At 41.1% G+C, this 24,619-nt stretch overlaps 1 long non-coding RNA gene across 1 annotated transcript; it reads right to left on the minus strand.

Moving 5' to 3' along the window:
* Nucleotides 1-1,215: 1,215 nt before the first annotated feature.
* LOC309609540 lies at nt 1,216-19,136 on the minus strand. Its single transcript, XR_014233481.1, has 2 exons — nt 19,067-19,136; nt 1,216-1,300 (listed from the first exon to the last, which is right to left on the minus strand). It is a non-coding gene; the product is annotated as an uncharacterized lncRNA (long non-coding RNA).
* Between the last annotated feature and the right edge of the window lie 5,483 nt (nt 19,137-24,619).

Below are 24,619 nucleotides of genomic sequence, written 5' to 3' on the forward strand. Positions count from 1 at the left end.
GAGCCACAACTACTGAGCTCACGTGCCACAACTACTGAAGCCCGCGTGCCTAGAGCCCATGCTCCGCAACAAGAGAAACCACTGCAATGAGAAGCCCGCGCGCCGCAATGAAGAGTAGCCCCCGCTCGCCACAACCAGAGAAAAGCCCGCGCAGCAACGAAGACCCAACACAGCCATTAAAAAACAAAACAAAACAAAAACAACTCTGCCCCCTCCCAGCTACTAAGGTCCCTAAAAAGCAGCCCCACCCACGACCTGCGGGGGAGAACCTCACTCTACAGGAAGGGCTCGCACCTGACCATTCTTTGATCAAAGAATTAAGCTTTCCTTTGCTTCTGAACTGAACTGTCTCATTTTATTGGCTCGAAAGACACTGAGCAGAAGGACCCTTGTTGCGCCGACTGACTCGAGAGGGTCGGTAACAGCTTTGCTACAAAGCTGGGGCAGTGCAGTGACCTGGTGACCCCAGGTGTTTGTTTCCCAGCTTTATAATCCTAATAAGAAAATTTAATTCTGCACACTTTAAACCCAATTCATGTCAAGAAAGCTATAACTTCTCTTATGCCAATCTGACGAAGGAAAAAAATTAAACAAGGCAAACAAGTGAGAATATGTTTTGCACCAGAACTGTTCGTTAGTGCTGGGCTCCAGCCTCTTTGGTCCGCTTACTCTGCAGTTGCAATCCTGTCTGAAGAGGGGAGATGGGCAGCATCCCACATGTCTCTGGAGCCTGACAGTCGGGGTTGAAACCCTGCTCTCCTCACATTTGGTTCCTCATCTGTAGAATGGGCCTGTTAATAACAGCAAAGTTTTTTTAAGGAAGGTTAAATGAGTCAGTATTTGTAAGGCACATAGACCAGTGTCTGGCACCTAACAAGTGCTATGTAAGCATTTCCTGGTTAAAGGAAATATCAATAAATCCTGTTTGAATGGGCTCAAAAGTCTGTGCCCTTTACTATTCACAAAAGATTACAGACTTAAGAGTTAGCTAACCATTTCTTCCATTCTTTATGCCAGCTTCTTAACAAGCTGCTGGTTGGCTTTCTTTCCCATCTAATTCATGAGAAAGAAGTTATCCACAATTATTATTAGATGATAAAAACATATCTTACTATATGTTAGATGCAATTTTAATCATTTCGTGTACACCATCTCATTTAATCTTCACATCAACTCATTTTATTTTATTTTATTATTTTTTTTTTTATGCCAAGGTTAATTATTATTTATTTATTTTTGGCTGTGTTGGGTCTTCGTTTCTGTGCGAGGGCTTTCTCCAGTTGCGGCAAGCGGGGCCACTCTTCATCGCGGTGCGCAGGCCTCTCACTGTCGCGGCCTCTCTTGTTGCGGAGCACAGGCTCCAGACGCGCAGGCTCAGTAGTTGTGGCTCATGGGCCTAGTTGCTCCGCAGCATGTGGGATCTTCCCAGACCAGGGCTCGAACCCGTGTCCCCTGCATTGGCAGGCAGATTCTCAACCACTGCGCCACCAGGGAAGCCCATCAACTCATTTTAGAGTTAAGGAAACCAAGGCACAGAGAAGTTAAGTTACTTGCCCAAGCTTACACAGTTGGTAAGTGTTGGAGCCAGGATTCAATCCTAGACAAGCTGGCTCCAGGGACCACGCGCTTCACCACGACAGTGGGCTGCCCCACAAAGAGCAAGCTCTGTTAGGAATAACATGCAACTTTATTTATTTATTTATTTTTGCTGCGTCAGGTCTTCGTTGCGGCATGCGAGATCTTCGTCGAGGCATGCGGGCTTCTCTCTAGTTGTGGCGTGCAGGGTTTTTTTCCTCTCTAGCTGTGGTGTGCGGGCTTCTCTCTAGCTGTGGCGTGTGGATTTTCTCTCTCTAGTTGTGGCATGCGGGCTCCAGAGTACATGGGCTCTGCAGTTTGTGGCTCGCGGGCTCTCTCGTTGAGGTGCACAGGCTCAGTAGCTGTGGTGCGCGGGCTTAGTTGCCCCCCAGCATGTGAGATCTTAGTTCCCCGACCAGGGATCGAACCCACATCCCCTGCATTGGAAGGTGGATTCTTAACCACTGGACCACCAGGGAAGTCCCAACATGCAACTTTAAACGCTACTGATCTTTTTGTCTCTGCTATGAACAGAAACCAGTTATTCCCAAAGCCTCAACAAGACTCACCTTTTCCCTATATGATAGCTTTTCCATTTGCCATACAATCACCAACTTCTTCCCTATCTGAACTTTTCTTTCCACTTCCATAAAAACTAGTTTTATTCCACTGAAAGATCAGAACCTACGGATCCTGAATTCTACATTCACCAGATTCATAGTCAAAGTATAGCTAAAGAAAAGTCAGCAGGGAGGTCAACTGGCCACTTGCCTCAGGCTGAACCCCACTGGTGGGTTCTGATGGTAAAGGATCCCTCAGCCAATTCTGTATTTCAGCTTTGCTGGTCCTTACATCTAATTCCAGCCATTATTATCCAAGAAGATAAAACTCTGGGAAGAGGCTGATCTACAAACCAAGAACCCAATTTACAGGAGAAACTACTTCTGGGTATGAAAGCTATCTAGGGCATTTTCATAGCACTTACTCTGGGTGAGACCAAGAACACCTGGAGTCCCTATTATTGATCAGAGTGTTGTTTAGTGAGGACAGGTTTAGAGACAAAGGAAGGAGATGATTTTAAAGAATATTTCCAACAAATTAGTACCCTGAGTGAACTTCTCTCTCTCCACACTAGAACTATGGGGTCCTGAGGATCAGCAGCAGCCCTTAGGGCTAGAAGAGCCTCTCTGCTGGGTAGGGCAGCAGACCATCTGGCATGGCTCTCCTCTTTGGCTACCTTTTCCTAGGCTCCACGTTACCTGTCACCCCTCCGTCAGAACCCTCCCGTACTCAAACTTGTTGCAGTGTAAGTGCATGCATGTAATGTACACACATCACATGTCAGGCTTGCTTTCTTGGGGACCTGTCTCGCCCAAAATAAAACTCAGGAGTTTCTCATGACACTTCAGCGTGACACTAGCAAACCATTTCTTGGGTAGGGTTACTTCTAAAATGACTCACCTCACATTTAGAGAGGGACATTATTTCTAACTTTATTTTTTATTTTTATTTATTTTTTGGCTGTGTTGGGTCGGGTCTTTGTTGCTGCACGTGGGCTTTCTCTAGTTGCAGCGAGCGGGGGCTACTATTCGTTGCGGTGCATGGGCTTCTCATTGCGGTGGCTTCTCTTGTTACGGAGCACGGGCTCTAGGCGCATGGGCTCAGTAGTTGTGGCACATGGGCTGTAGAGCGCAGGCTCAGTAGCTGTGGTGCATGGGTTTAGCTGCTCTGCGGCATGTGGGATCTTCCCGAACCAGGGCTTGAACCCGTGTCCCCTGCATTGGCAGGTGGATTCTTAACCACTGCGCCACCAGGGAAGTCCCTATTTCTAACTTTATTTCCAAGTTCTGAGATCAGCTCCCTACTTAGAGCCAACCTCTAGCCAATCAAACTAGGGATTCAACATTTATCAGTGAAGTGATAATATATGATTGTGGTGATTTGCAGAAGATGGGAGACAAGAAGGAAAGGAGAACTCTATGGTTGAACTCAACCTGGTTAATTGCCAGTGATTATTTATTGCAATAACTTTAAAACTTTGTACTTATCTTGTTTTATTTGCCTAGGCCAAAAAAAAAAAAAGTGTTATCTGTTATCACAAGAATGACGTTAGAGTTCTGACCTTTGAATCAGACAAACATAGATTTTACAGAATCCAAACAGATGTCATTTGAATACCTGTAAGACTTGTAGCACTACAGATAGGAAGAATATGAAAATCATTCAGCCTAGAATATAACTATATATGATCCACTGGATCCAATCAGTTAGTGAAGCAATGTGGATGAGGGTGTGGGCTTAACTCATACGTGAAAATTAGGGGTTGCACACTCAAGTGCAGGGTCAGGGGATTGTATGAGATCCCCTTATCTGGCATAGGGACATTAAAGAGCCTTCTAGAGGGGTGGGATAGGGAGGGTGGGAGGGAGGGACATGCAAGAGGGAAGAGATATAGGGACATATGTATATATATAACTGATTCACTTTGTTATAAAGCAGAAACTAACACACCATTGTAAAGCAATTACACTCCAATGAAGATGTTAAAAAAAAAAAAAATAAGATAATCCTTGACAAAATCAAAAAAAAGAGCCTTCTTGTAATGCTAGTACTCCATCATTGTGAGAAAACTCATCCTAGACGTGTTGAAATAAACCTCCAGGCCCAAGATGGAGCCGCTCCTGTCCGGGGTGCTACATCAGCAAACTTTCATGTTTCTGTAAATGTTCCATGTGAGCAGAGACACAGTGTATCCAGTCAGACAATCCCATATATCAGGCCGGCTCTGGACTCTGGACTCATTTCCTTGTTCCTTGATCTTTCTAAATAAGGTCAGATATACAACCCAAATCAACCATGCCTTCCTTCCACAATGGAACTTGTAACGCTTTGTAAAACTCACTGTTACCCAAAATACCTTGTGAAGGTTGCTATGCTGTTCATGAGGCACTGTACTCCCCCAATCCACGCATTGTTTTCCCTTGAATAAAAGACATCAAACTCATTACTAAATTGTTTAATTTGTCATTTGACAATGTCTACAGCTATAAATATTCTTATCCCACCCAAAGTCTCAAGTCTACGTACAACCTCAGCTACCCAACAGGGCAATGTCGAATTACTTGGGAGGAAATAATTTCCTCCTTCATAGGTAAATGTCTGAGGAGATATAGAGTTAAGTATAGAGGTGGTCAAATAAACCAAACCCTGAGTTATTACTATTTTGAATTAAATTTGGGAATAGTCTATAGCTATCTAGTATTTTAAGTACAGGCATACCTCAGATATACTGCAGGTTTGGGTCCAGACCACCACAACAAAGTGGATATTGCAGTAAAGCAAGTCACATGAATTTTGGGGTTTCCTGGTGCATATAAAAGTTACATTTACACTATGCTGTAGTCTATTAAGTGTGCAATAGCATGATGTCTAAAAAGCAATGTACTTACCTTAATTTAAAACTACTTTATTGCTAAAAAAATGCTAACCATCATCTGAGCCTTCAGTAAGTGGTGGTAGTAACATCAAAGATCACTGATCACAAATCACCATAACAAATATAATAGTAATAAAAACATTTGAAATATTGTGAGAATTACCAAAATGTGACACAGAGACATGAAGGGAGCAAATGCTGTTGGAAAATGGTGCTGATAGACTTGCTTGACACATGGTTCCCACAAACCTTCAATTTGTAAAAAACACAGTATCTGCAAAGCACAATAAAGTGAAGCACAATAAAACGAGGGTTTCCTTTACTTAAAACAAGGAAGAGAATTTGGTATATTAAAGAGCAAATAGACTAACAGATTTGTCTTATAATTCCAAGTTTTAAATGTATAATGAATATTTATTAGATTTGTGATTTTAAGGTAAAAGAAAATTGTGCTAAATTCATAAACCGTATTAGAAAGTTTAAGATAACTTGACTTTGCCATATTTATATGTTGTTATTTAATTTATAAAGCTTATTATTTAAGGTTTGTTTATCACACAGTTGTGTTTTCAAAGAAAATTAAATACATTAAATTTACAAATGCAGTTTAAATTTCTCAAGGGAGTTTAATTAGCAAACCAAATATTAATCAAGTTCCCCCTTAAAAACTGATAAAATTTGCTAAATTTTATGGATGTAATAGATTTATAAAATGAACCAATTATTAAAGAAAAAATACGTTCTTAGTTACAACTTTAGTAAATCATACGTTAATTTTAACATCAAAGTAGCCTCAGAAAAATTTTTTCTACTCATAAATGCCATGCTCAAGGATACACACTTACTCACATGCACGCACACAAAACCTCATTCAACACCTATCATTACGGAAGAGGGCTTTGAGTCCCAGGAATCTGGGTACTAACCTAATTCCCATATGAAGCAAGGCATTCAAATTACTCTATAGAAAAATAAGCAAAAGATGAGAATACTCACTTTATAAAAGAGAAAAGCATCAATATACTCATGAAAGAGTGGTTAAAGAAATGCCAAGTAAAGAAATGGCAGTGGTTAAAGAAATGCCAAGTAAAACAATGACTTTGCTATGACCAAGTATCTTGTTTGCTTTGTTTCTTTTTCTTTTTTTTTGACTGGGCCACGTGGGATGTGGGATCCTAGTTCCCCCATAGAACCTGTGCCCCCTGCATTGGCATTGGTAGTGTGGAGTCTTAACCACTGGACAGCCAGGGAAGTCCCTGCTTTGTTTCATTTTTAGTGTAAGTGTCCAGGGTTAGCAAGAACTCAGGGACATGGGTACTCATACACTGATTATGGGGGCTAAGGGTAATTTCATAGCTCATTAAAAATTTTAAAAACCCACATAACTTATGTATGCCCATTAAACCAGCATTTTTATTCTCAAAAATTTATCCTAAGGTAAAAATAACAACTTAAACATTTAACCACCTTGCAGTGCTGTGGATAATTGCTAAAAGTTGGAAAGAATAAAACCAGCCAAGAATAAATAAAATGTGGCGTATTAATACAATAAAAACTATGTGATCTAAATATGACATAAAAGATATTTAGTACTTATATATTAAGAGAAAAAAGTATCATAAGAACACTATGACTCATTTCTTTTTTAGAGAATTTTTTAAAAATTAATTTACTTTATTTATTTTATTTTTGGCTGTGTTGAGTCTTTGTTGCTGTGCGCAGGCTTTCTCTAGTTGCGGCGAGCGGGGGCTACTCTTTGCTGCAGCGCGCGGGCTTCTCATTGCGGTGGCTTCTCTTATTGCGGAGCACGGGCTCTAGGTGCGTGGGCTTCAGTAGTTGTGGCATGCAGGCTCAGTAGTTGTGGCTCGCGGGCTCTAGAGCACAGGCTCTGTAGTTGTGGCACACGGGCTCAGTTGCTCTGCGGCATGTGGGATCTTCCCAGACCAGGGCTTGAACCCTTGTTCCCTGCATTGACAGGCGGATTCTTAACCTCTGGGCCACCAGGGAAGTCCTTATGACCCATTTTTAAAGCATATACATGATAAAGAAAACTTTGCATGTATAGCCAGAAAAATATTAATAGTGGTTATCTCCGAGTGGTAGAATTATGCTATTATTTCCTCACTTTTGTTATTCATGTGTTCTAGTCTTTTACAATGAGCATATATTGCTTATATAATAAGGAAAAACAATAAAAGGGTGCATGCATGTATGTACGTGTTTGGCTTGTTTGTTCACTTGTTTTAAGGTATGAACAAACCTTAAGGCAAATGAGAAAAGCAGATGAGACCTCAGGATCTGTAGCACAGGTAAGGTTTACTCAATGTATAATCAAGCACTCCTTTTGATAGCCACTTAAGAACAACATAAACAACATTGCTATAAGGGGAAAATATGCCTGACAAAGCACCTTTCCTTCAGAAAGCCAGAAACTATGCACCATTCATCTCACAAACATTATCGAACACTTTCTGTGATTGCAAGGTGCTATGGGTGGGGAACAGAAATGAGAACAATGTCCCTGCCCTCAAGGAGCACGGAGTCTATGGAGGAATGTCATCAGGCACAATGACAATAAAGGCTGATAAGCACACAGGCTGTGGGAGTTGAGAGGACAGTCACTTCGAATGGGAGTGATTCAGGCGGGAAAGGCTTCCTGGAGGAGATCATGCTTAAAGGGAGCTTCAAATGACTAATGGGAGTTGCTTGGGTGGAAAAGACAGGGAGAACACTCCAGGGCACGCTTTCCCCTTCTAGAAATATTGTCTAGGAGAGGTTTCAGTCTCTAGAGTAGAGATTGAAAGGTGAGGTTGATTTTAACCTGAGTTGCAGATCTCTCTTATGAAAACAGGACTCTCTAGTCTCCCCAGGGTCCCGTCTCCAACATTTCTTAAAACGAATGAACAATACAGGGGCAACGAAGATCATTTCGTGTTTGTGGATTTGCAAACCATTTTGGTTTAACTGGATTGAGAGGAGTGCAGTGGTTAGACAATGTGAGTATGTAATAATAGAGTAGATAAGATTACTTGGATTTTGAAAGGCTACTCCAAAGGCTAAGTTAAAAAAATCATGGGCTCATAACTTTGATGGGGAGTTGGCCTAGAGAAGAGAAGTAGAGATAGGATATAAGTGGTGGAGGACACATGGAATCAGTAATAGGACTGATTGTGTTTAAAACTGCCATTTATTCCAAGCTTATCATGATACCCTGCTCTGAGGAAAACTCTTTGCTGGCATTATCTCTCTTAATCCTCAAAATGACTCTGAGAGGCAAGTTATAATTATCCTCATCTTACCACTACACACAGTACCATCTTGGAAATGACAATCTGAGAAGAGCAGGTGTCAAGAGCCCTCGTGAAATGGCACAAGTGGCCACTTAGTTGCAGCAAGAGCAGTGGAGTCTTCCAATGTGGAGGGACCAGCCTTCTCAGACTGAGAGGGCAGTGACCCACACCACCCTTGTATTTGTCCCTGATCAAAGTGCAGAACAACATCCAGAGACAAAGGTTGGATGACTTGCTTGAGGCAAATTTGGCTCACATCAGGGTTAATGGCTGTGTGACCTCGGACAAGTTATATAACCTCTCTGAGCCTGTTTCCTCTTCTACAAAATGGGAGAAATAACACTTCATAAGCTTGAACGTGATAATATATGTAAATCTGGATGTAAATACTTAGTTAGCCCAGGACTTAGTGTTCAATAAGTGTTGGCTGCTGGTATTATTTTATTTTTTCTTCTATATTACTGAAGGCTTTCAAATCTAGGACAGTGGGAAGCTTCTAGTTTGAAAGAGCTAGTGACCTGACATTAACTTTAAGGTATCCTTCTCTTCCATTGGCAGGTTAGAATGGTTCCGTGGTAAACATTTATCTTGTACCTTTGTCACTTATGAACAGCTCAGTCATTCACTTAATTTTCTCCAAATGATATGAAAACCAACCTGACATCCCCTGCTCCCCTCCCCCCCACTATAAGCTATGGGTGTCTTACACCCTTCTCTAGGGCCAACCATCCCCTGCTCCCTGGATCGTATAAGAATCCTGGACTTATGCTGAATGAAAAGCTTGTCTACTATTTTTTACCCCCAGCAGAAGTGTTAAAAGGGAAGTCACTTATTCTAAAACTGGAAACCTGAAATGTTGGGATGACTCTTCAAGGGTACTTAAGACCTTCATATCCAGCCAAGTCTTCCTCTTTTTTTTTTTTCAGCCAAGTCTTCTGAATCAGGTTTGCTGTGGGAATTATTAGGACTTGCATTATATTGGAGTTAGTGGCCACCAGTGCATTTGGTTTGAACTTGCATATAGCATCTGGACCCCTGTAGTGGGCCCTAGAGTGGGTCTACCTCACTTACTACAGGTGTTTACCTAGTCCTAGTTAGAAGCAAGGGTACTTCAAGGAAAGGTATTGAGAGAGAGGAATGTAATGTAACTTGGCAGAGTAGCAAGTGTGGGGATATAAAACAATCAATGTGTGCCCCTTACTGTCTCTCCCTAGAAACAAATGGATTTGATTCAATCAATAAAATTTATAAATATGTACAATCTATAGGGACATAATGAAAGCCTTCTTCAACCACATGTAGGAAGGAGACCTGTGAGAGAAGTGCAGGGTAAGCCTGAGAGAGCTGCTGGGGTAGGGTGCAAGCCTTCTAGTCTTATTCCTAAACCCTACCATGGCACTGTAGGTAGACTCTTTCTCATTTTAGTACAGACCTCAGCTTGCTTTCCATGACACTGCCCAGTCTGGATTATTTGTATTTAGCTTTGCAAAATAACTTGATTTACTTCTTACTAGAGGTGGAAGGCAACTGGGGACTGACTTACCCCTTTCTTTTTACTAAAAAAAAAAAAAAACCAACAAGATTAAGAAACTTGCCCAGCATCTCCCAGTTACTCAATGGTAGACCAGGACTAGAATTTCAGGGTGATCTAGTCCAACCCCCATCAGGGGCATGCATCTCTTCTAGAGATGCTCACTCAACTGGTTTTATATATCATACTCAGAAGCTGTCAGGAAATTTGGGATTCTGTTTCTCAATCATTAAGTCAAGGATCGTTTTTATTGTTGTATCCTTATCTTTCTAAATCCGTCTGCCTCAGATGGATTAAAATTAGCCAACATTACTGGAAGATCACATACCAAATTACATAGGTAGAGTGAGGCAAGGAGGCAAAATAAAGGAGGTAACCTAGAAGGAAGCTGAATGGGTGGGAGGCCGAGTTAAAACTCAGCCTTGATTTGAAAATTTGTGAATAATACACAGTGTAAACTAGCTGCCTGCCTAACTCTGACTCATTCCTTAGTCAGTTCAGACATTACTTCTTCCAAGAAGCCTCCTCTGATCCCCCAAGTCTACACTAAGTGCTCCTGTCTTGTATAAGTTTCTATTAACAGCCTGTACCTCTCCTGCCATTATTTCCATAACACTTTATTATAAGTGCTTATTTATTTGTGTCTACTCCTTGGTACTGTAAGTTCCTCTAGGGTGGAAACCGTAGGTGGCATGTTCCCCACCATATCTCCAGCCCCTAGCACAGTGCCAGCCTCCATAATAGTGCTTCAACACAAATCAACTGAACCAGTGAATAAGGTGTGGCCCTGGATTTTGGCACTTGGAGAATGTCTGCAGCAGCCCCATCCAGGCCTACGTTAGGGCACCCCAGATATAGTTTACTGGTCTCACTGAGGCCAGAGTTGGATTGCTCTAGAAAGCAAATTGCTGGTATGTTTATGTTCACATACAGGTGTGTGTGTGTGTGTGTGTGTGTGTAGATGGGAGAATGGGGAAGACTAACATATTAGGGAGAGCGGCTATCACAGTGTAAGACCTTAGGAAACTAATTCTCTGGGGATTAAACCAGCCAACTTTGAGGGACTTGTCCCTCAAGGATCACAGCCCTGTTTGGGGCTCAGAATCAGTTGTTCTTGAACCCAAAGTCAAAAATACTTGCTTGAATGCTGGTGAAAGAGGGCCTACAGTTTTCAAAGAACTTCTATCTTCTGATTTCCAGAGAAATATGGTCTCAGGTATCCTCAAGGATGCTGTTTACCCTTTTGGGAAAGAAACGGCTGTCTTAAAGTTGCCAGGTTTTATGATAGAAACTTCACCTCCAAAGTAGTAGGGGGACTCTAACTGTGGAGTGAAGAGGTTGGCAAATCCTCTTCTCCAAAAACAAGTATAAAATTGGACAAAACTGTCAAAAATAATGGTTTAAGATCTCTGGAAATCAACCAAAAGTAAACAACAAATTGAGAATCATTTATTCATGAAAAACTGCTAGTTCTTCCAGTGAGATCAACAGGAATCTATGATCTTGCTTGAGGCTGCTCCCCCATCCTCACTCAGCAGAGCTGGCCAGAAATCAGCAGCTTTGCTGCCAGAAGGGGGCGGGCACAATTTCAGGCAGAAGGCAAAAACACACCACAACGTTATCAGTAAAAGTAGAAAACTTGGTAGGACATGGACAGGGAAAACCCAGAGCTCTTCTAGCCTGCACTGTGGCCCTGGTTGGGGCAAGCAACAGATCAGTCAGAAATTTAGCAGTGAGATGGGACTTCCCTGGAGGTCCAGTGGTTAAGACCTCGCCTTCCAGTGCAAGGGGTGAGGGTTCAATCCTTGGTCGGGGAACTAAGATCCCACATGTCTTGAGGCCAAAAAACCAAAACATAAAACAGAAGCAATATTGTAACAAATTCAAGAAAGACTTTAAAAATGGGAAGAAAAAAGAAAAAAGAAATTTAGCAGTGAGAGTCTGGAAATGAGAGAGCCATCGATGGGCTGGACTAAGCTCTTCACACAGAGCCAGCTGACTGGAAAACTATGTACATGCATGGGGACACCTAGGAGAGCCAAGCTGAAAGCTAAAGCCAACGCTGATTTGAGGACTGGCTGAACCCTGAATGTCCTCCCAGGCTGTGACAACCAAAAATGTCTCCAGACATTTCCAAATGTCCTCTGGTGGGAGTGGGGAAGCAATACTGATACCAGTTGAAAACTACTGCTCTAGAGCAACATTTCAGAAAATAACAATTTCAAAATTTTTTTAGAAATCAGGAGAGAAATTTAAATGGTATGCTAAAAAATTTTTAACACAAAAGATGGCAGGAAATGAGGAACAGAAAAAAAAATGACATAAGACCTAAAGAAAATAAAAGAAAAATGTTTGATACAAATCCAATGACATTGATAATTATATTACTGTAAATGGACTAAACTTTCCAATCAAAGGTAGAAATTGTGAGACTGGATACAAAAGCAAGACCCAATTATATGCAGTCTATAAGAGACATACTTTAGATCCAAAGACACAAACAGAATGAAAGTAAAAAGATCAAAAAAGTATACCATGCAAATAGTAATTGTTAGAGAGCTTGAATGGCTATATTAATCAACGTTGAGAATAGAAATATTACTAGAGACAAATAGAGACATTTTACAACATCATTACATCTGAAAAGTATAAATTTTATAATGTATATGCACCTAACAACAGAACCCCAAAACAACATGAAGCAAAATGAACAGAATTGAAAAGGAAAATAGACAACTCAACAATTATAGTTGAAGATTCCAATGTTTTTCTCTTGAGTATTTTATTTTAAAGATTCTTTTTTGATGTGAACCATTTTTAAAGTCTTTATTGAATTTGTTACAATATTGTTTCTTTTTTTTAAGATTTATTATTTATTTATTTTTGGCTGTGCTGGGTCTTAGTTGCAGCATGCGGGATCTTCATTGAGGCATGTGGGATCTTTGGTTGGGGCATGCAGGCTTCTCTCTAGTAGTGGCATGCGGGTTTTCTCTCTCTTGCTGTGGTACGCGGGTTCCAGAGCTCATGGGCTCTGTAGTTTGTGGCAATGAGGGCTCTCTAGTTGAGGTGCGAGAGCTCAGTAGTTGTGGCGCACGTGGGCTTAGTTGCCCCACGGCATGCGGGATCTTAGTTCCCTAACCAGGGATCAAACATGTTGTCCCCTGCATTGGAAGGTGGATTCTTTACCACTGGACCACCAGGGAAGTCCCTATTGCTTCTGTTTTATGTCTTTGGTTTTTTGGGGATGAGGCATGTGGTATCTCAGCTCCCAGACAAGGGATCAAACCCGCACCCTTGCACTGGAAGGCGAAATCTTAACCTCTTGACCGCCAGGGAAGTCTCTCTCTCGAGTATTGATAAAACAATTAGGCAGAAAATTGGTAAGATAAGGAGATTTGAACAACATTATCAATCAACTTGGTCTAACTGATAGTTATAACACTTTACTCAACAACAACAGAATACACTTTCTTCACAAGCACACATTAAACATTGTCTAGAATAAATAATATTCTAGGCCACAAAACAAGTCTCAATAAAATTTAAAAGACTGAAATCATACAAAGATTGTTTTACAACCACAGAGGAATTAAATTAGAATTTAACAGCAAGAAGAAATTTTAGCAGCCACTATGGAGAACAGTATGGAGGTTCCTTAAAAAACTGAAAATCGAGTTGCTGTATGATTCACCAACCCTACTCCTGGGAACATATCCAGAAAAGATGAAAATTGTAATTCAAAAAGATACATGCACCCCAATGTTCATAGCAGCACTGTTTACAATAGCTAAGACATGGAAGCAACCAAAATGTCCATTGACAGATGAATGGATAAAGAAGATGTGGTATATATATATATATATATATATATATATATATATATATGTAAATAACATCTATATATGTCTGTATGTATATATATATATATGTGTATATATATATATATATATATATATATATATATATATATATATATATATGATGGAATATTACTCAGCCATAAAAAAAGAATGAAATTATGTCATTTGCAGCAACATGGATGGACCTAGAGATTATCATACTAAGGGAACTAAGACAGACAGAGAAAGACAAATATCATATGATTTCACTTATATGTGAAATCTCAAAAAAAGATACAAATGACCTTACCTATAAAACAGAAATAGACTCACAGACATAGAAAACAAATTTATGGTTACCAAAGGGAAAAGGAGGAGGGATAAATTAGGAGTTTGGGATTAACAGATATACACTACTGTATATAAAATAGAAACAACAGGACCTACTGTATAGCACAGGGAACTATATACAGTATCTTGTAATAACCTATAAAGGAAAAGAATCTGAAAAACTATATATATGTGTATATATATACACACACACATATTTATCTATATAGATATCTATCTGAATCACTTTGCTATACACCTGAAACTAACACAACATTGTAAATCAACTATACTTCAATTAAAAAAAGTTTTTGAAAGCCCCCTCCCTTGCAGATATTAGGAAATTAAACAAATCATGTCTAAATAGTCCTTGGTTAAAAGAAAAAAATCACATGGGAAATTAGAAAATATTTTGAACTGAATGAAAATGAAAAAAAATTTATGGGATGCAGCTAAAGCTGTGCTAAAAGGAGTTTTATAGCTTTCTATGGGCTCAATATCATTAATCACCAGGGAAATGCATATTAAAACTGTAGTGGGATATCACTGGTATGGCTATAATCCAAAAGACTGACAATGCTAAGTGCTGGTGAGGGATGGAGGAAATGGAGCTCTCACACGTTGCTGGTGGGAGTGTAAAATGGTACAGTCTTTGGAAAACAGTTTGACAGTTTCTTTTTTTTTTTTTCATTAATTAATTAATTTATTTATGGCTGGGTCTTTGTTTCTGTGCGAGGGCTTTCTCTAGTTGCGGCGAGCGGGGGCCACTCTTCATCGCGGTGCGCAGGCCTCTCCCTGTCGCGGCCTCTCTTGTTGCGGAGCCCAAGCTCCAGACGCGCAGGCTCAGTAATTGTGGCTCACGGGCCTAGTTGCTCCGCGGCATTTGGGATCTTCCCAGACCAGGGCTCGAACCCGTGTCCCCTGCATTGGCAGGCAGATTCTCAACCACTGTGCCACCAGGGAAGCCTGTTTCTTAAAATATTAAACATACCATATGATCCAGCAGTTCCATTCCCAGATACCTACTCAAGAGAAATGAAAACATATGTTCATATAAAGGCTAGTTGAATTTCACAGTCACATTATTTATATTAGCCAAAAACTGGAAGCAATTCAAATGTCCATCACTGGTAAATGGATTAAAAAAATGTGGTATGTCCATATTATAGAATACAATTCAGCAATAAAAAAGAAGAAACTATTGAGATAAGCAGCAACATGGATAAGCCCCCAAACATTATTCTAAATAAAGGAAGCCAACACAAAATACTACATATTGTATGATTCTATTTATATAAAATTTCTAAAAAAGGTAAATCTATAGAAACAGAAAGCAGATCAGTGGTTGCCTAGAGGAACCTGGAGTGGAAGTAGGAATTGACTTCAAACAGGCACAAGAGAACAGTTTGGATGAAGAAAATTTTTTATTACTGGACTGTATGATACTTGCACAAATTGTATAAATTTAGTAAACAATTCTCAAACAGTACACTTAACATCAAATTCAATAAGTGAATTTGAGGTATGTAAATTATACCACAACAAAACTGTTAAAAAAAAAAAGGTAAGGCTAACTGCAAAGGAATCAAAGACCAAAACTGTTTGATCATAAGAAATGTCTCTGTACTCATCTCAAATCTCTGCTGTTAAGAGAGCCCAGGTATGTTAGGGAAGGAGAATTCCTAGGGTCTGAAAGTCCAATCCAAAGAAATCTCAAATTCCAACCATTTGATCCATAGATTTAGAAATGCAATTATTAAAACTTTCTATCACCAAAGACTATAAAGGAAGAAACTGTTGCTAAAGATGTCACAGAAGAATTGACTTATTCTGTGTGGCAGAGACTGCCAGCTGTCCCACAATATATATTCTCCCCTTCATCCATAATAATGGAATTTTTAGGTGAATGCATGGCTGCTCAGAGTGAGGACTACAGTTTCAGTCTGTCTTGCAGCTAGGTGTGACAATGTGACTAAGTTCTGGCCAATACATGTGAGCACAAGCCAGATGTGCTATGCCCTTAAAGGGCAGACGCCTGTCCTTCCTTTCCCCATTCCTGCTGGCTGGAGCCACCTTGGACTGTAGGATGGCAGAGCAAAAAGACAAAGGAGTCTGAACCCCTGACAGATTAATAGAGAGGAGATACTGTATCCTTCCAGGTTTTTCCATGAGGAAGAAAGAAACATCTGTCTTGTGTAATCCACAGTTAATTTTGGTGTCTGTGACATGCAGCTGAAACCACATCCTACAATAAGAATATGATCTCTTGTATACAATCCAGAGGCTATAGAGTGTGGGCAGTTATTTCCAAATGTATCCATTAACCATTCAGAAAGGAACGAAGGATGGGAAGGACGGAGGGAGGAAGGAAGGAAAGGTGAGGGAAGGGTGAAGGGAGGAAGGGAAAGAGAGACAGAGGCAGAGGCAGACATTTCTATCCAGCCCTGATATGGAGTGTTTTCCTGCTGAGTAAACAAGGGGACCAGTATATACCTAGGGAGAATGGTTGTGATTCTTAAACCTCTCTTTCTTCATGTAAAGGAGAACAAAAGCCAAATGAGAAATGCCAGGAACTACTGAAGCCATTCTGTCATGGAAAGGGAGGCTCTTCCAGGCTTCTGGTTCCAGATCTGAGCCCAGAGCTCATGAAAATCTCCCATGATGAGGCTGTGGACTAAAACAGGACAGGACACTGGAGAGTCAAAGGGTGACCCGATGAGGCTGCCTGGGCAGGAGACGAGGAAGAAATTTTCTTCAAGATAAAATTGCAAAAGGCAGGAAATTATTTTGAAATTATTATGCCCCAAACTATGCCAGTGCTGGAGGAGGAAAGGCATAAACATAGATGGGAGACAGACATTGTTGTGAGTGGCTTCTGGGATTCAGACAAATTCTTGCCTTGTGAAAACGCAGTGAAAAAGGGAAGGAGGGTTTGGAAACTGGAAGAGAAGGAACCAGCCTCTTCCACAGGCTTGCAAGAGGGGGCATCTGCAGGAACCAAACAGACAGAAAAACACTTTTCCCCAGGAACAAGGATCTAGCAGAATATATCAAAATTCTAAGACCTCAAACTAAGCCACCAAAAAGTATAATAAATTGAAGATGAAGAAGAAACTGATCAAATATGCCCTTTCTAAATGCTGCCACTAGTAAACTAAGAAATCTCTATTCTTGCTTGAGCAGATGGCTGGAAGGATATGCAACTGCTTCAAGAGTAGATTCTGTAGAAGACAGTCACTGCCTCCAAGAATTTGAAGAGTGTCAGACTTGGAGAGACCCACAACCCTGATTAACTTGAAATGCTGCCTTTTTCATCTATTAAAAAATGTACACATACATATTAATTGTAGAAATGATACCTAGGAATAAATTTAACCAAGGAAGTGAAAGACCTGTACTCTAGAAACTAAAAGACATTGAGGCAAGAAATAGAAGATGACACAAATAAATGGAAAGATACACCATGCTCATGGATTGGAAGAATCAGTATTGTTAAAAAAACAAAAACAAAAACAAAAAAACAAGGCAATCTACAGATTCAATATAATCCCTATCAAAACACCAAAGGCATTTTTCACAGAACTAGAACAAATAATCCTAAAATTTGTATGGAACCACAAAATACCCTGAACAACCAAAGTAATCGAGAAAGAAGAACAAAGCTGGAGACATCACACTTCCTGATTTCAACCTATAATACAAATTTACAGTAATCAAAAGAGTATGGTACTGGCATAAAAACAGACACATAGATCAATGGAACAGAATGGAGAGCCCGGAAATAAATCCATGCTCATATAGTCAATTAATCTACGACAAAGGAGGCAAAAATATACAATGGGGAAAAGACAGTCTCTTCAATAAGTGGTGTTGGGAAAACTGGACAGCCACATGTAAAAGAATGAAACTAGACTGCTTTCTTACATCATATGCAAAAATAAACTCAAAATGGATTAAATGGAAGATGCCATCATCTTAGAGACCCACCCAACACCAGCTCCCATTGATTAATCAAGGGAAGGGCCTCTGACCCAAACTAGGCTTATGATAGAGCCCTCAACCCCTGATTACAATTAACTGATTCAGGGATTGTCATCTGATCCAAGTACTTTTTTTTTAACTTAGCTCCATGATGATGAAGCTATGAGATGTGAGGTTCGGAAATGTCAAAGGCCATGTGTCACTGTGAAGAGGAAACCAGTCTCAGAGAGAAGCTAAGGTGTGGACAGGAGCCAACACCTGCACTTATACACTCTTTCCTACTGAAAGTTTCCAGCCCCTCTTTCCTACTCTAAGGTACCAACTCAGCAACCCACTCCTCTCTCTCCTTCCTTTCACCCACTATCGTATCATTGCCATCAGTACACAAACATGATGCTATTTCTCCCATCTTCAAAATGAATGGAGTCTCTTGACTCTGCTTCTCTTCCAGCAACTGCCCCATTTCTCTGTTTCTTATTAGAGCAAAACTCCTTGGAGGAGCTCCCTGTACTCATGGTCTCCAATTCTTATCCCACCCTTCACAGAAATGACTTTCTGAGATAGATAACCAAGAGGGAGCAGGCCATGGAATGGAGATCACCTGATGATGAGAAGAGCCAAAACATGGGACCTGGTCTGGGCAGGACCCACCCTGGGAAGAGTGGAGGCTGTTCCATGAGGCTTTGCATGAGCCCACCAAGGTTGTGGGGATGGACATAAAGAAGGCAGAAAAGGCAAGTGGAAGTGAGGGATTGCGCCAGGACCAACCTCATAATCGGCGGTGGTGCCAATGGGTCATTTGGGGAGAATTTGTCCTCCCAAATAGCATATAATCACGTAGCATTTACTGTGGACTATGCACTATTCTATGTGCTGTACACATATTTTTTTTTTGCATGTCTTTTTTTTTGAATTTTTGAATTTTATTTTATTTATTTTTTTTATACAGCAGGTATTTTTTTTTAAACAATCCAATTTATTTATTTATTTATTTATTTATATTTATTTATTTATTTATTTTTGGCTGTGCTGGGTCTTTGTTTCTGTGCGAGGGCTTTCTCTAGTTGCGGCAAGTGGGGGCCACTCTTCATCGCGGTGCGCGGGCCTCTCACTATCGCGGCCTCTCTTGTTGCGGAGCACAGGTTCCAGACGCGCAAGCTAAGTGGTTGTGGCTCACGGGCCTAGTTGCTCCGCGGCACGTGGGATCTTCCCAGACCAGGGCTCGAACCCGTGTCCCCTGCATTGGCAGGCAGATTCTCAACCACTGCACCACCAGGGAAGCCCTACAGCAGGTTCTTATTAGTCTATTTTATACATATTAGTGTATATATGTCAATCCCAATCTCCCAATTCATCCCACATATTACACATATTAACACATTTAATCGTTGCTACAACCCTATGCAAAAGATACTATTATTATCCCCATTTTTGCATATGAGGAAAATGAGGCACAGAGGGATTAAGTAATTTGCCCAAGGTCATACAGCTAGTAAGAGGCAGATGAGGATTTGAACCCAGGAAATCTGATTCCACATCTATGATTTTTAACCACTATTTGAAGGGAAATAAAAGGCTTGCCGTGCAAAAAGCAGCAAGTGTCCAGGTACCTGAATCCACCCAAATCGCCTCTCTCAGGTCCCTCCTATAAAATATCTGGAGCCAGGACAACTGGGGTGTCCATGACTATGCAGTCATCACAAAAAAACTGTCGCCCTGGAATCTACAGGTGGTTCATATAAGCTCAGGTCAAGTTGTTTCTTTCTTTTGAAATGTTTTCTACCTCATTCCCTTCCTCTCTGTCTTTTGGAAACTTATTCCCTCTCCTTGCTTTCCCAGGTATTTACTCCTGTAGCCCCTTGTCAACAGTTTCCTTCCTCTTCTAGTTCTCGATAGGAATCTGCTGGATGCTGCCAGCAGACAGAAGTCCAAAGTCCAAGAAATTAGGGGGATTCAGGATGAACAAGGGAAATTTGGGAGAGAGTAGGAGAAGAACCCCCTCTCTCCATAAATTGCTAAGTCTCCCCAGTTGCACAGAAGACAGGGCACTGATTCTCTAGCTTGGCCTGTGACTTCCCAGCTCCATCATCTGGCTCCATCTCACCTTTACAAAGTTTTTTATATACATTACCTCATGTATGCTTTACCAGAACCCCTTGAGGGGAGATATTATTATTCCCACTTTACTGGGAAAGACATTGAATCACTGAGGGGTTAGATGACTTACCTAAGGTCACTCAGAGTGGAGAATTTTATCGCAGTTATCCAGACTTCAACTCCCATGTCTCACTGCACCAGCATGTGCAGGAACTAAGAGCAAAGACCTCTGCTATGGGTCTTGCTTTTCCACACTAAAAGTATTCAAATGATCTGGGGTGAAATCAAAGTTCTTTAAACAGGACATGGCGTAATGTATATATAAGAACTTTGTAAAATTGTGAAGTGCTATACAAACATTATTTGTTATTAAATAGTTTGTACTTATATGAAGCATGTTTATATACCTACAGCTACATGCCATGGAGTGTGAGTAAGTAGAATCAGCTGCTGTCTTGAATACAGATGATTGTTCTTTTCTGTCAAAGTAAATAATTAAGAGCTCATTTTATAACTTGATAGTATCTCTCCCTTATTTAATAGACTGGTGTCATCTCATGGGGCCACTACTTGGAATAAGAGGACATTCAGATTAAGAGAAATATACCTAAGTCATACCTCTGTCCCCCACACACTCCTTTACTCAGTGGGTGGATACAGCAATGTTGTCTTGGTGACATCCAGGGTGTCCCCAGCCTGTCTGATGTTTGGTTCCTCAGCTGCTGGACCCGCTTCCCCATCAGACATGCAGCCAGCACCCTCAAGCCTCACAGGTCCAGCTGCCTGGCCAGCAGTTTCCCAAAGCCTGAGTCACGTGTCACAATTAAGTCGTAGTTGTCTTGGAGTTGGCTCACCCCTCACTGGTCTTCCCAGATAACAGTGCAGAAGATGGAAGAACCCGCTGGGGGGAGTTTTCCTTCTCCTTCAGTAGAAGGAGCAATTCAGATCTCTCCTTTCCTGGCAACCTTGGAAGAGTTGGCATTCTCTCCTTACCTACAAAGCCCTCTGAAACGTCTCCTAAGTGGAGTCTCAATTCTGCCTTTGAAAATTGTTTAGTTGCAGTTCATATTCATTTCCTGGTTGAAACTTGTCCCTGACTATTAGATAAACACACACAATTAAAAAAAACCCTCACTCCTCCTGTTCCTCTGTCAGAAGTTCCAAAAGGAACATTTTGTTATTGTTTCAAGTTTGGCATTAAAATTCTCTGTATCTTTTTGTTTTGGTCCAGATGTAGTATTTACACTGCTGTTGCTCAAGAATATCTCAAATAGTCTGGTCAGGCAATAGTTCAGTGACCAGCAAGCCCCGATTACTCTGGATGGTGCACTGTCCTCCCACCTCCCATCATTTCTGAGTTGAGGTTGATAGGAGATCAGACAGCTGAGGCTCAGGGGAAAGGCAGGCATGCCCCACAGGAGAAAAGGAGGCCATGGAGGACAGAGGCTCCCCTCCTTTCATGGGGAAAGAGCTGGAAGAGAGGCCCATGCAAGTCTGGTTAGAAGAGGTTCAGAAGGTTCATGGAAACAGAAGCAAGCCACATCACAGCTGCTGGCCAGAAAACCCTGCTACAAATGTGTGTGTACGGAGATGCTCCCCAGGGTGAAATTAAGCACATGCCCAAAGAGTAGGATTCAGAAATAGAAGGACCTGCTCTGCCAGTTACTTTTAAGGTATGTAATTACCCTCTCTGAGTCTCAGTTTCTTCCTCATTAAAACTGAATAATAATATCCTTCTTTCAAGGTTGTTGTGAATATTAAAGTGCTTAGAACAGTGCCTGGTATGCAGTAAGCACTATGTAAGTGTTTGCTGTTGTAGTGTGTGGTGAACCGCAGGGACTGGAATCCTCTCTGCCATTTATTATCTATGTAATTTTTTTCTAAAATTAATTAATTAATTTCTGGCTGTGTTGGGTCTTCGTTGCTGTGCGCAGGTTTTCTTTTTAGTTGCAGCAAGCAGGGGTGGCTAGTGGGGGCTACTCTTCGTTGCGGTGCGTGGGCTTCTCATTGCGGTGGCTTCTCTTGTTGCGGAGCACAGGCTTTAGGTGCACGGGCTTCAGTAGTTGTGGCTCGCGGGCTCTAGAACGCAGTCTCAGTAGTTGTGGTGCACGGGCTTAGGTGCTCTGCGGCATGTGGGATCTTCCCGGACCAGGGCTCGAACCCGTGTCCCCTGCATTGGCAGGCGGATTCTTAACCACTGTGCCACCAGGGAAACCCCATCAACTATGTAATCTTGTACAAATCTCTTAACTTTCTGAGCCTTGGTTTCCTCCTTTATAAAATAGGGATAAAACCACAGGGCTTGTTGCAGGGATTAAATAAAAATTAAATGGATAATATATGGAAAACACAGTGCTTGGGACAGAGTAAATGTCCAATAAATGCTAATTATTATTATTTCTATGATTTTGTTGTTACATTTTTTTCATCATCTCTAGTCTTGCTCCTCTTGTACCCCTCCAGTCCAGTTCATTTCAACTCATTCCTCAATGGCAGCAAAATTATCTTCTTTAAAAGTAAGTAGCCTCAAAAAGAATCTATAGTGACAGCAAGCATGTCAGTGGTTATCTGGAGCCAGGGCAGAGGAGAGGGAGGATGAACTGCAAAGGGGCACCAGCGAAATTTCTAGGATGAGAGAAATGTTCTATCTATTGACTAATGGTGGATGCACAGGAATATTCATATGTCAAAACTCATCAAACTTTACAACTTAAAGGATGCATTTTGTTATATATAAATTTTGCCTCAATAACAATGGTTGTTTCAAAAGGTAAGCAGCCTCCCTGGTCTTCTATTAATTACATTACTATATTTTCTCTTTTCCATGACATTTATCAGTATATAAAATTATTTCATTCATTTCTTTATATGTCTATTCCTCAACTCCTCCCCCCATCAGAATAGAAACTCTTTGAGGGCAAGGGCTCTGTCTGTCTTGTCCACCACTATAACTCTGGCATTTAGAACTATGCCCAGAACACAGGAAGAGCACAGTAAATTCTTCTTGAATTTATTCAGACTAACTGATTAAAATCCTTCAATGGTTCTACCACCAAATTATACACTGATTTCATCCATTCTCATCATCCTCACTCCACTACTTTAACCTAGGGTAAGAATAATTTCTTGCTTGGATTATGCAATGGTCTCCCTGGAGGGTGTCCTTGCTTCTACCACTGCCCCCTCATTTCAGTCTCCAAAGAGCCCTTACAGTGATCTTTAAAAAATTTAAATCAGATCACGTTACTCCTCTGCTTTAAAAAAAAATGTGGAAATAATTTGATTAAGAGGCTGAATAAGTGAATAAGAAAAGGAAAGTCAATTTAAAACTCTAGGAAAATACAAAAGCTATATAAGAAAAATTGTGATCCTAATATAAAATAAACTAAAATGTAAAATTGGAGCACTTATAAATTTCAGTCCACAAATTCAGAACTACCTCAACTATTAATGATGGGGTGGGGGAATAGCCCTCAGAGCAAAAAACTAAGTCTTCTATCTGCATAGGTTACCTCTTAAATGTCTGTTGTGCCAGGACTTCCCTGGTGGCGCAGTGGTTAAGAATCTGCCTGCCAATTCAGGGACACTGGTTTGAGCCCTGGTCTGGGAAGATCCCACATGCCGCGGAGCAACTAAGCCCGTGAGCCACAACTACTGAGCCCACGTGCCTAGAGCCCGTGCTCTGCAACAAGAGAAGCCACTGCAATGAGAAGCCCGCGCACTGCAATGAAGAGTAGCCCCTGCTTGCTGCAACTAGAGAAAGATCGCACGCAGCAACGAAGACCCAACGCAACCAAAATAAATAAATGAATAAAAGAATTTTTAAAAAAAAGGTTGTTGTTCCAGTCTACATGACTTTTTTTTTTTTTTTAATATAAGTAAGCAGAGTGCCTTTTTTTTTTTTTTTTGGCTGCGTTGAGTCTTCATTGTTGCGTGCGGGCTTTCTCTAGTTGTGGCGAGCAGGGGCTACTCTTGGTTGTGGTGTGAGTGCTTCTCATTGCGGTGGCTTCTCTTGTTAGACAGCATGGGCTCTAGGTGCGCGGGCTTCAGTAGTTGTGGCACACAGGCTCAGTAGTTGTGGCTCGTGGTCTAGAGCGCAGGCTCAGTAGTTGTAGCGCACGGGCTTAGTTGCTCCATGGCGTGTGGGATCTTCCCGGACCAGGGATCGAACCCATGTCCTCTGCATTGGCAGATGGATTCTTAACCACTGCGCCACCAGGGAAGTCCCTACATGCCCTTTATATCTGGTGAATCTCTACTGCCTTCCTGCCATGGTGGGACACATGTGTCTTCTGTGAGGTCACCCAGAGTCTCATGTGCCTAAACACACAGTGCAGCTGGGACTCTCTTGAGTCTTGCCACTTCCCCAACATACTACCAAAAAGTGAACCCTGGTCTTCCCTCATCAGAATTCACCAGAGTGAATCTCCTAGTCTTAGGGGAAAGGCCCTGCTTCTCTGAGACATTGTATAAACCCACAAGACACATTCCCTTTTGCTTCTTTCCCTAAATCCTATAATTTCTCTAAAGATATTAAGGT

Source organism: Balaenoptera borealis, assembly GCF_965194805.1.
Source record: "Balaenoptera borealis genome assembly, chromosome: 13".
Classification (NCBI taxonomy): domain Eukaryota; kingdom Metazoa; phylum Chordata; class Mammalia; order Artiodactyla; family Balaenopteridae; genus Balaenoptera; species Balaenoptera borealis.